The 10555-nt window shown below is 45.6% G+C and overlaps 1 long non-coding RNA gene across 4 annotated transcripts; it reads right to left on the bottom strand.

Annotated features, from left to right (window-relative positions):
• Positions 1-3752: 3752 nt before the first annotated feature.
• LOC107318443 lies at positions 3753-9698 on the bottom strand. Of its 4 annotated transcripts, none has more exons than XR_001557355.1 (4): positions 8476-9698; positions 5761-5953; positions 5007-5097; positions 3753-4034 (listed from the first exon to the last, which is right to left on the bottom strand). It is a non-coding gene; the product is annotated as an uncharacterized LOC107318443 (long non-coding RNA). The 4 variants fall into 4 exon arrangements; XR_001557356.1 differs by having other exon boundaries at positions 5761-5922; XR_004308565.1 differs by lacking the exons at positions 3753-4034; positions 5007-5097; positions 5761-5953 and adding exons at positions 5962-7110; positions 7305-7537; positions 7621-7775.
• Positions 9699-10555: the final 857 nt, after the last annotated feature.

Genomic DNA, 10555 nt, shown 5'->3' with positions numbered 1-10555 from the left:
ATTTCCTTTCTGCTCCCTGCTGTTCTGTGCTGGGGAGCCCTCTGGGCAAGACACAGGGTGCATGGTCCAGATGAACTGCTGCTCAGCTGTGGGTGTTTCCCAGCCACCACTGTTCATGGAGAAGTCCCAGCTCAGCTGGTTCCCAATAGATCTGATGGTTTCAGGATGCATTGGTTTTCCTGAGGTTCCTTTACAGCAGCAGACAGCCTGCAGGATTTGCAAATGGACCACGGGGAAGAAGGTTGCAAGAGTCTCTGTGGCACACCGGCTGGGCATCACACGATACGTGCTCTTTTACCACTAGGCAGCTGCTCTCATTCCCCCAGACACACAACTGGATAAAAATAAAGGCCTGGTTTTCCTGGGATTATCTATTGGAGGAAACGCCTTTCAGGCTGTAGGTCAGTCTGTGCACACAGATTTCTGCAGGACCGAGGGAAAGCGTCTTGCTTAGATTTTAAATCATGTATGAGCATCGTACAGTCAAGAAGAAATGAGCCCGTGAAATCTGGACACTTAAAGGTGATCTGCACCCCGCTGTTAGATTGTGTTGCAAGACTTTGCATTTCTTTTCTTTTCTCATTGGGATTTAAAGCTTTTAGTAAACTTAACAAGATGGGAGTGTTTGTACTTAAAATAGGAATATTGTGTTTTTCTGAGCAGAGCATCTCTGAAGCCCAGTGTGGCGCTTTGGAAAAGGAAATTCTTCCGAGCGTGAGTCACGTGCAAGCAGAACAGGCCATAAGTAGGCTAATGTAAATATCTAGAATGGAGCTGGGTCCCAGTGATCCTTCTTTATGAGATATATCAGGAGGATACGAGCAAATGTTTCATGACTGTGAAGTTCCTTTTTGGAAATTAATTAAGGAATTTCTACTGATAATCAATAAAGCTTTTTCTAATCATTATTTTTATTTATTTATTTGTTTTTATTTTTAATTTTTCCCCAGCAGTAATGCAAAAAGAATAAATCTTAGCCTAGAATTGTGCTCTTGATGGAGCTGTGAAATAAAACTGTAAAAATATTTGTTCCAAGTCTGTATGCAGTTCGGTAACAAATCAAGTCATGCAGCTTGTCTTGTTTCCATGGCAGGAGACACACAGCAGTGGTTCAGAAGGTTGTCTCTCGATTCAGCTTTCAGTGAGCAAGTTCTGGGCCTTTTCACTTCTGTCACGGACCGAAGGCCCCTGACTGAAGAATGATCCTGGGATGGAACAAAGTGTTTTGACGGGGAACTGAAATCTGTGGCCGTAGCTGCAGGATGGGGTTGCACACATTCATATGAGCACAGGGGTGTGCAAAGGGGTGGCGTTGCACATGTAGTCGCACACAAATTGATGTTAGCTTGAAGGAGCCTGCACATGGCTTTGTGCAAGGGCAGGTTTGCATAGATGCAGGCATGCAAATGGATGTGTGCAAGGAGGGCCTTGCACATATGTATGCAATAGAGTTGAGCTGCACTCGTACAGCTTCATCCTTGCACACAACTATGTGCAGACACGCACTTCTGCAACTCTATCCATTCGCACAACACTGTGTACGCACACACATGGATGCAGCTCGAGACCATTCTGTCTACCCACGTGCACAGACACCCAGATGTGCCATCCAGACCCCACTGCATACCCACGTGCATGCACAACCTTGCCCACCCTCATTTGCACTTAGATGTATGTAACCCCTCAAATCCCGTTGAGAATGCACGTGCAAGCATCCTTCAGAAAACACCCAATTACATGTGAACATATGTGCAACCCCACTCCTTTCCACATCCCTGTGCAAACACACGTTTGCCACCCTGTCTCTCTCTGCTCCTGCAGGCTGTCCCATATCCTCCCCAAATCCTCCTATCTTCCTGTGCCCCCATGTCCCTTTCACCCACATCTGTAATCTGCACCTTCTCCAGCTCTGCATTACTTTTCTGCAGCAGCTGGCCCTGCCCCCCCATACCAGCTCTAGGGGGAAAATGGGGGCCAGGAGGGGTCCCAGGTGGCCTACGGGGTCCTCAGATGGCGATGGAAGTCCTGTCAGGGACTGTGGTAGTCTGGTAGATCCCAGGGGAGTCCTGGATGGGGTTAAGAAGGTCCAAGGGAGGAAATATGGGGTTCAGTGGGAGTCCCAGTGGGGATATGGGGCGCTGCTGGGGACTGTGGTGCTGTGTGAGGTCCCAGAATGGCTGTGAGGGAGGTCTTCCGTGTCTGAGAAGGTCCCCAAGGGGCTAAGGGGCGCTGCTGGGGTGTGTGGGCTGGCTACATGGCTACTGGGAGGGAAGTGTTGGGGGAGGGGCTAATGCAGCTCTGAGGGAATTACAGGCGGGCTGTCATGGGACAGCAAAGGACTACCTTGGGGAAAGCAATGGGTAGCCTTGGGGATGGAAGGAAAACCTACAAGGAATGCAAGGGGGATTCAGGGGGAGGCAAAGGGACAGCTAGGGGAAGAAATGGGAACGTCCCAGTCACTGTGTTCTTTCAAAACCCACATATTCAGTTTCCTGACTTAGCTGGAAAACTCCTGGAGGAGCTGCAGTACCACTGCCTGTCACCTGCCTGTGTTAGAAAGAGATGAGTTAAAGAGAGTTAATGGGGTCCATTTACCATTAGGTTCTAAAAAGCCAACTACATCATTTCATTCACAAATCCATCACCTTCAGTATCTGTCACAGGTAGACGACCATGCCCTTGCAAAGAAACTTCCTACAGAGCAAGAGAAGTCCTTCATTGTCTTAGGGATGTGAGTAACACAGAGGAAGAGCCCAAAGGCATTCAAAACATGCTATCAAACCACCAACTTTGGATGCTAAATACATGCTGAGTACAGTTTAATTAGACAATTTTAAAAGAACATTCAAAGGAGAAAAAAATCCCTGCTCCTCCCAGTGAGACCAGGAGAATTTTCACTGTGCCATGTGTGTTTGTGGAAGGAAGCCTAAATCCTGTTTAAAGTATTTTTTATTTTATTGAGAGAAAATTGGGAACCACCAAAATTTAGCAAACGAACCTTAGTGGTGTGGTTGTATCAGGTGCACTTGATTTCCTGGCGATGCATAGTTGTTATTGTCACAGAGGAGTGATGCACTGCACTGGGACATTCCTTCCTCTGTGTCTGATGCGGTAGATGCTGTTACATAAGGATGTTAAGGCACTGGATCTGAGCTTCAAAGCACAGTGAAGGCACTTGGAAGTTGGAAAAATAGCATGAGCTCAAATTCAGTGAACCATCACTGCAAAACAGGGGCCTTAGGAATATGTTTTAAGTTTCTCTGATTCCTACAAGACTTAAACATCTGTTTATTCCTTCACAGAATCGATGCCCAAGTGACCTATTTTTCGTGGGAGGATGGTGTGCTTCTGTATCTTGTCTGCTCTTCAGCAAGGACATGGTAAAACCAGTCCTGGATGTTTGGAGAGGGAGCAGCAATGAGAGAGGAGAGCCCAGGTAGTGATTGGAGATCTGAGCCACTGTGTTTCCGTGCCTCTGTCTAGAGCAAAGAGGTTTGGAAATGTTCAGATGAGCTTTGGTTAATCCTCTGCCCTTCTGGATGCTTCTCCAAACCAGGATTTCCTGCATATTGCACTTTAAAAAGCACTATGTTCTGGGAATGAACACTGACATCACTCAACATCATGTGCAGTGGATGGGTGATCACCGTGTGAGCTGTGGAGGCTGCTGTGCAGGGCTAGGGATGGCACCTCCCCCATCTTAACTTAGAGGCCAGATGGGGATTGATTGGGAAATAAATTCCAAACTCACATTAAAATAAGTTTTGTATTGGCTCTGGTGTTCCGAACAATGTATATCTGGCAGTAACCTCCACCTGTGGTGCAGCAGTTTGGGCAGTGATGTTGGCAGTGTTTGGCAGATGCTGCTAGTGAGCTGTGTCTGCAGGGGCAGCACGAGTGCCACTCTGCTCTGCTCCCAGATTTGACACGATGGAACTCAGGTTGGAACAGATGGAAGAATTCACTGGGTCTGACGTCTTCTGCAGATCTGCAGTCGGTTCATGGAGCTGAAACAATTCATCTCCTTATTGCTCCTGAAAAAGATTTTGCATAAAACAGTTGACATGTGATCACTGAAAATTGGAGAGTTACAGCAACACAGGAAAGAATTTACAGAAAATGGCTTATTTTATGAGGAAAAACTTGCATTACTTCAGGAGTTTGGTGTAATTCTGTCTCCCGGCAGAAAGTTCCCAAGGTACAGACAGAAAAATCTTGGCAAAAATCATCAGGTACTGCACTTTCACTTGACTAAGTTCTATTGAGACATCGTATAGTGGAAACCGCAGGAAAGGCTGTGAGGGGATTTCCCCAAGGAGAAGTGCTATTTCAGAGACAGGACACACTCAGAAAACCCAAAATAATATTGAGGCAAATGTAAGAACGGCTGCTACAATGCCAGTGATAACAAGAAAGAATTCACTTCCAGGAGTAGAAGCTGTCTACTGGCTTGTTTCAAATATTCCCAAACTGAAGAATTCTTACGTTCTTTCACCCTCTTGTACTGGTGAAGGCTACGCTGAACAGCTGTTACAGCCCCATCTCGTTGGTTGCAAAAGGAAGGGGTTACAAAAGCTCCTCTGATACAGCCATGCTGCAGCTGAGTTTAAGCAAGTAACGTCTCTTACCAATATCATATTTAGTAAGTTCTTCTTGCATTGGTGCTAGTGTACTGACATTGCCCATCTCATCTGTGTCAAGGAAAGAACTCTCTCGAGAAGCTGCCCTCCCAGAGAGGCATTCAAACAACTTCAGTAAACCCACTGTGTTGGCAAAAGATTCCACAGTTTCTTTCAAGAAATCTTCCTTGCCATGGCTTAAGTTCAGCAACAGATGACCAAAAAAAAAAAAAAGTGATTTCACATAAAAACACTGAACTTAATGAAGGACAACCCCAACACTAGGGCGGCTCTTGCTCATTCAGTTTGGGAATCAAGCCACTTAACTCTACCAATTACTATTCATATGTTTAAAAGAGACCTATGGAATATTTTTATGATTCTTACCAGACTGGCTTTTTCAATCACAAGCCAACACTTCCAGCTTGTATTGTCCAGCAGAATCCACTTTTATTAGTTTTGACTTTCGTTTAGGAACCTGGAGAAGAAAGTAGAGAGTATGTCACAGTTTCTTCGCTACAAAAAGCGGACCACTTAATTGAGTCTTGAACATGAGAAAACAGATCCTTATTTCTAGCACAAAAATACTTTACAAAAATATACTCATTCTGAAGGCATTCTGCAACATATCAATGAAGAAGGCACAAAGTGAGTAATTTTAACTACTGCCAATAGCTGTAAGCACACACGGGAGAAAGTAACGCTCCGAACACCAGCAGCTGCACAAAGTGGAACATTAAGAGTATTTCATAAGGCAAAGAATTAAGCCTGATTTAGCTCTGCTGGCTGGCTGTGCAACAAGAATGCCAGAGCTACTCAGTTTGCTCCTCTCCCTTCCATGCCAATACGGTTAATGGTGTGTTTTCAGCTGTATTACAGAACAGGGAATGATCCAACTGTAGGAAACACACCCATCAGACTTTAAGAGGAGTTTTACTTCCGACAAGAGAAAGTATTGATTATACACTTATTTCCTCCACATCATTTGAAACCACATAAAGACATGTGGAAGAGTAAGACTTAGCGAGGAGGGAGCCATACAAACACTTGTTAATCTTTGGAATGCGGGTGTTCCACACACGTGCAGCAAGAGTGGACAAGAAATGCACTAACTAGAGGCAGAAAGTGAAAAGTGACTTACGATGAAACTTTTCAAACAACACAATGCTGCCAGTTGACACAAATCTCTCCACTGCACCTTGTTGTTCTGGGCCAGTTTTAGCAGAAACGTTCCAGCATGCATGTATAGCTGCCCTTGCATTTCCAGGAAGGTGTGAGACAGCTCCTCGGGTTCTCTCACGTACTATTTCACAGAGTGAAGAAAATGATCAAAACTGGAAGGCAGACAAGACTCATTTTCAACAAAGTCCTGGTAAAAGCCATTGCGTGCTTTGGATCAGTGTTATTTAACTGTGGACTGAGTAACTTCATGATTCAACTGCTACTACCATCTCAGCTGTTTAAGCTTGAGTTGTGCAAGAAAGCAGGACAAGAGCCACAAATTCCCAAAGCTCTTCATTTATTTTTCTTTATTTACTTCCCTTCATTTATGTAAGTGAAATCAGCTGAAGTCAGTAGAAATCAGCATGAAAGAAAACACAATGAGAAGAATGGTACATAGAACTTTGCCAAGGAATTGTCTACAAACATTGTTTTGCACTACTCCAGCTACGCCACAGATGATACCCCTTGAAGTCAGCTGGCTTAGCTGGCCCTACCAGTTTCCCTGAAGGAGAATGTTCTTACTGAGGGTGGCCTTCTGCTTCCCATTTGCACATACAGTTCTTCACTATTTCACTGAAGATTACATTAAGTTTACCAGGACAAAACTGGTCCACTGCTGAAGTATAGAATAACGTTCTCTTACTGAGGAGACAGAAGACAAAAGACCCAGGATATCGCAAGTCTTCTGCAAGGCTTGTAGCTTGGGCAAATACATAGCTTGGGCTTCAAGCCTGCTAAGAACCTTTATTTGTGGTTATATACAAATATATATGTGGTTATAGTACAGAGAAACTCATCTCCTGTCCACAGACCGGTTACTCGGGGAAACTGATGCCTGCTCAGTGCTCTGTGACTAAGAAAAAAATCTTCTGTTCTGGATTGTTTCCGTTTGTTTGCTTAGAAGCATACAGAAAAGATAAAACAACACCTTTCAAGTGCCTCTCTGCACTGACGGACATCTCCTGAATCTAATTTCATTTTAATAATTCCAGAATGAGCCAGCAGATGAACGCTCTTGATAGCTCTCCAGTTCTTTGTATTAGATTCCAAGTCCTGGATGAGTCAAGGTATTCTTGAAAAATAAAGTTCATCAGAGGATTAGGAACCACCATCTTTCTGTGAAAACAAGGACATCACTCGTCCAGAACACACTGCTACTCAGCTGAGCTTCACAGGTCAGGCATTAACATATCCGTCAGCAGTGAAGTTCCAGGAATCCTTGTCTGAACAGTTCTCTGCTTGATGGAGCTGCTCTATCTAGCTTAGACTAGAGGTTAGAAAATAAACAAGGCTTAACTTGAGGAAGAAAATCCCCATTAAACAATTGGCTTCAATAGACTTTCATCTTTTGGAGGAGTGAAATCACTTGAGCAATAGCTGTCAGTGGAACAAAACTAAGAGACTATGACAAATTTTGAGGATACGGAAGATGATGACAGGATCAAAAAGATGATGGAATACCTTATGTGTCTTTACAACACAGGAACACCATTCCAAGCTTATCTCCAGACGTAATTGCTTTTCTGCCTCCTAAATATGGAGCACAGCATCTCTTAATTTATTGCGTGAGTGGTACAATGCAACAAGTCTGATGTTATGGTAGACGTCATCAGGTCTTGAACAGAGTTCAGCTTGAGTCATATGAAGGAGCTCATTCCAGCCATCTTCACCTAGTGAAGTTCTAGTAATTTCTCCTAATAAACATCAGGGCAACACATTAATTTTCTTTTTCCACATCAGGCATTTCAACAACCACACTACCTGACAGCTTTCTCACCTCCACTACACAGACTACAGACTTGATGAAATTGCTCCACCATCTTAGAAATGAGATAACGGGGAAAAAAACTTCAGTATGTGCCTCTTGCAGATGCGAATTTAGGGTGGTCCGACTGTTTTGACTCAGGGACAGCACATCTTCTGACGGAATAGCTAGTCCAAATAAAACGACAGGAAACCAACTAAGGTCTCGGAGAACCTCGATGTCATTGCTGCTGTGCTACATAAAACTAAGTGCCAAAGTGACGTTGTACAACTGAAAGCATTTGCACAGCAGTCAAGAATGTCAGCCACTTCCTAGACAAGGAAATACTGTGAGAAATGATGAGGTGACATGCTATCTGATCTGCTAATCTGATCAACAGTTTCACTCCTAAGAACGATCCACATACAATTAAGCCCCTGTGATGCTGAAAAAGTAAACCAAACAGTTTAGCATAATGATTTAAACCATTTCCATGCAGGAAACCTTCCACGTGTTCCCAGGCAGTACAAATACCATCATCCAGTTCAGCGGTATATACACACAGCTTTGTGCATCTCATCTATGCCTCACACACACAAAAAGCAAAATGGTAGGCAATCCTGCTGAAAACAATGCCATGCCTCCAATCCTTCCCACACCTACCATCCTCACACACTAAAACTCTCAATGGGGATTACTCTTTACTTCTTTCAACTCAGACATTTCCTTTAACATAGCATGCAAACTAAATTTACCCTCTAAAAAGTTCAGCAGGCTGTGGCAGAGCATCATTCTGCAAAGGAAAACACAAGATCTACTGGGACTTGGAACTACTTTGTATATCGAGATCAGAAGGAACTAGGAAGTTTTCACGTACAAAGAACTTACTTTTCCAGATTGCCTTTTCCAGACTGCTGTTCCAGCAGTGACAACAAGCGCAGGCAGCCCGGAGGACATGGCTGACATCGATGATCGGCTGGCATGGATCAGCGAGGATGAGTTTGGGCACAGCACAGCTGGCAAGGGATGCTGGGGTGGCTGCAGCAAGACAAGAGCTCCTCCTGTCCAGCCTGAAGATCTCCATCACCAGAAGAAAAAGGATTAGCAATGCCCCTGTACACATTTGAAAGCCAAAAGGAAGAGTCCACACCACATCTGTGGTCTCAGCAGAGTTCACAGTAACCTCAAATGCACAGAGCACCCACAAAAGCATCACAGAAGCTCCAACAAGGAAGGAAAATAAATCCAGGACACAGCAGGGGGCTCCCAGCTCTCCGTAGGTGACACCTGCTGCGTGGGCACAGGATGCACAGGAATTGCACCTCACCTCTCCCCCATTTCTACAGGCATTGAGAGGCACTGTGGAAAAACATCCCCTTGGGACTCCATTTTGGGGCTTTGTGGGAGCTTACTGCTTCACTTCCTCACTTATCTGGTGCTACAGCACTGCTTGTCTAGATGACGAATATCTGTCTAAAGACCTGTCTAAAGACCTCTCCTCAGAGACTTACCCAAGAGGCCAGAACCATTATTACCGTGTGGCAGGCTGACTCACAGAACAGCAGGCTTCTCTTCACCGTGCATCACGTGGACACAAACAGGCTGCTGCTGCAAGGAAGGGAATTTCTCCTGAGAGTCTCACTGCAGACGCTTCCTCTGCTCTGCTTCCCTGCAAAGACACAAGGATTAAAGCCTCAGTTCCTCCGAGCCAGGACTGGAAACAACTCAAGAAATCCCCCCATTCAAAAGCAGTTCCCAGAGACACACAATGGAGTCCTGCACAGTTAACACAAGCTTTCACTGCGGCCTTTGGAGAAACAAGCAGCCTTGGTGGTCCTGGTTCCCGAGGGCTCCATTTGATCACCTTTCGGGCACAGCGTGAGAGCTTCTCTCGTACAAATCTATGCCCCGAGTACCTTTCTCCACCCCAAAACTAATTCTGACATACAGCTGCAGTGCAGGCATTGGACGCTGAACAGAGCAGGAGAAGAGCAGGAGACAGGAAGAGCGGATAAAGGTAAAAAAGAGATAAAGAAGAGCAGAAGAGAGGAATGAGAAAGGATGAAGGTAAGAAAGAAGAGCAGCGGACAAAAGGGGCAACACAGGAAGAGAGGAAGCGGGAAGGCAGGGCAGGCAGCAAAACCAAGGAACGGCGAGGAATGAGCAGCAGAGTAGAAGCAGAAGAAAAAGGAGAGGGTGAAGGTAAGAGAGGACGCGCAGAGATGGACGCAGAAGAGCAGCAAAGGGAAGATGAGACGGATAGCAGTGTAAGGCAGAAAGGCACAAGTGGAGAGAGCTGAAGAGGGAGAAGAGGTATATGGGCGCATGCCAGGAAGGACGGGAAGACGGGAAAGAGGACAGCGGTCAGTTGAGAAGTGCAAAGAGTAGAAAGGAAAGGCAGAAGGAGAAAGAGAGGGCAGAGAAGAGCAGAGAAGGAAAAGCGGACCTGGAGCAGAGGGCAGCAAGAGATGTGGTCGGGAAGAGAAGAAGAGCCTAGAGCATGAGAGGTGCAAAGAGGATGCCAGTGAAGTGGGGTAAAGCAGATGAGAAAGAACGGTGGAGAGGATGCGGGTAAGAAAGAAAATGCAGAGAGGAGTAGACGTGCACGAGGGAGTGAGCATCAAGGAAAAGAAAAAGAGTCAGACAATGCTGAAAGAGCAGAGGGAGAAGAGTTCAGGGAGAAGAGTGCAGTTGGATGGTGGCTGAGGAAAGGAAGCAGCCTAGAGGAAGAGAGCAGCAAAGACAGTGCTGGTGTGTTTCTTTGCCCCCATAGCTCCTTGGAAGCCAAAGGAGAAAAGGGTCCACGCTGTCAGGTTAAGATGGGGACGGGAAGGATGTTTGCGGTCTGACCAATGGAACCATGCAAAGCCGTGCGGCGAAAGGGGGCTGAGGCCCACGGTCACAGAAGCCCCGTTGGGGAGGGGCTCCCCTAACTGCCACTCTCCAGCTGTCATGGCATGGTGTAAGG

Source organism: Coturnix japonica, chromosome 10 (assembly GCF_001577835.2).
Source record: "Coturnix japonica isolate 7356 chromosome 10, Coturnix japonica 2.1, whole genome shotgun sequence".
Lineage (NCBI taxonomy): Eukaryota > Metazoa > Chordata > Aves > Galliformes > Phasianidae > Coturnix > Coturnix japonica.
This window is presented reverse-complemented; position numbering and strand designations above follow the sequence as displayed.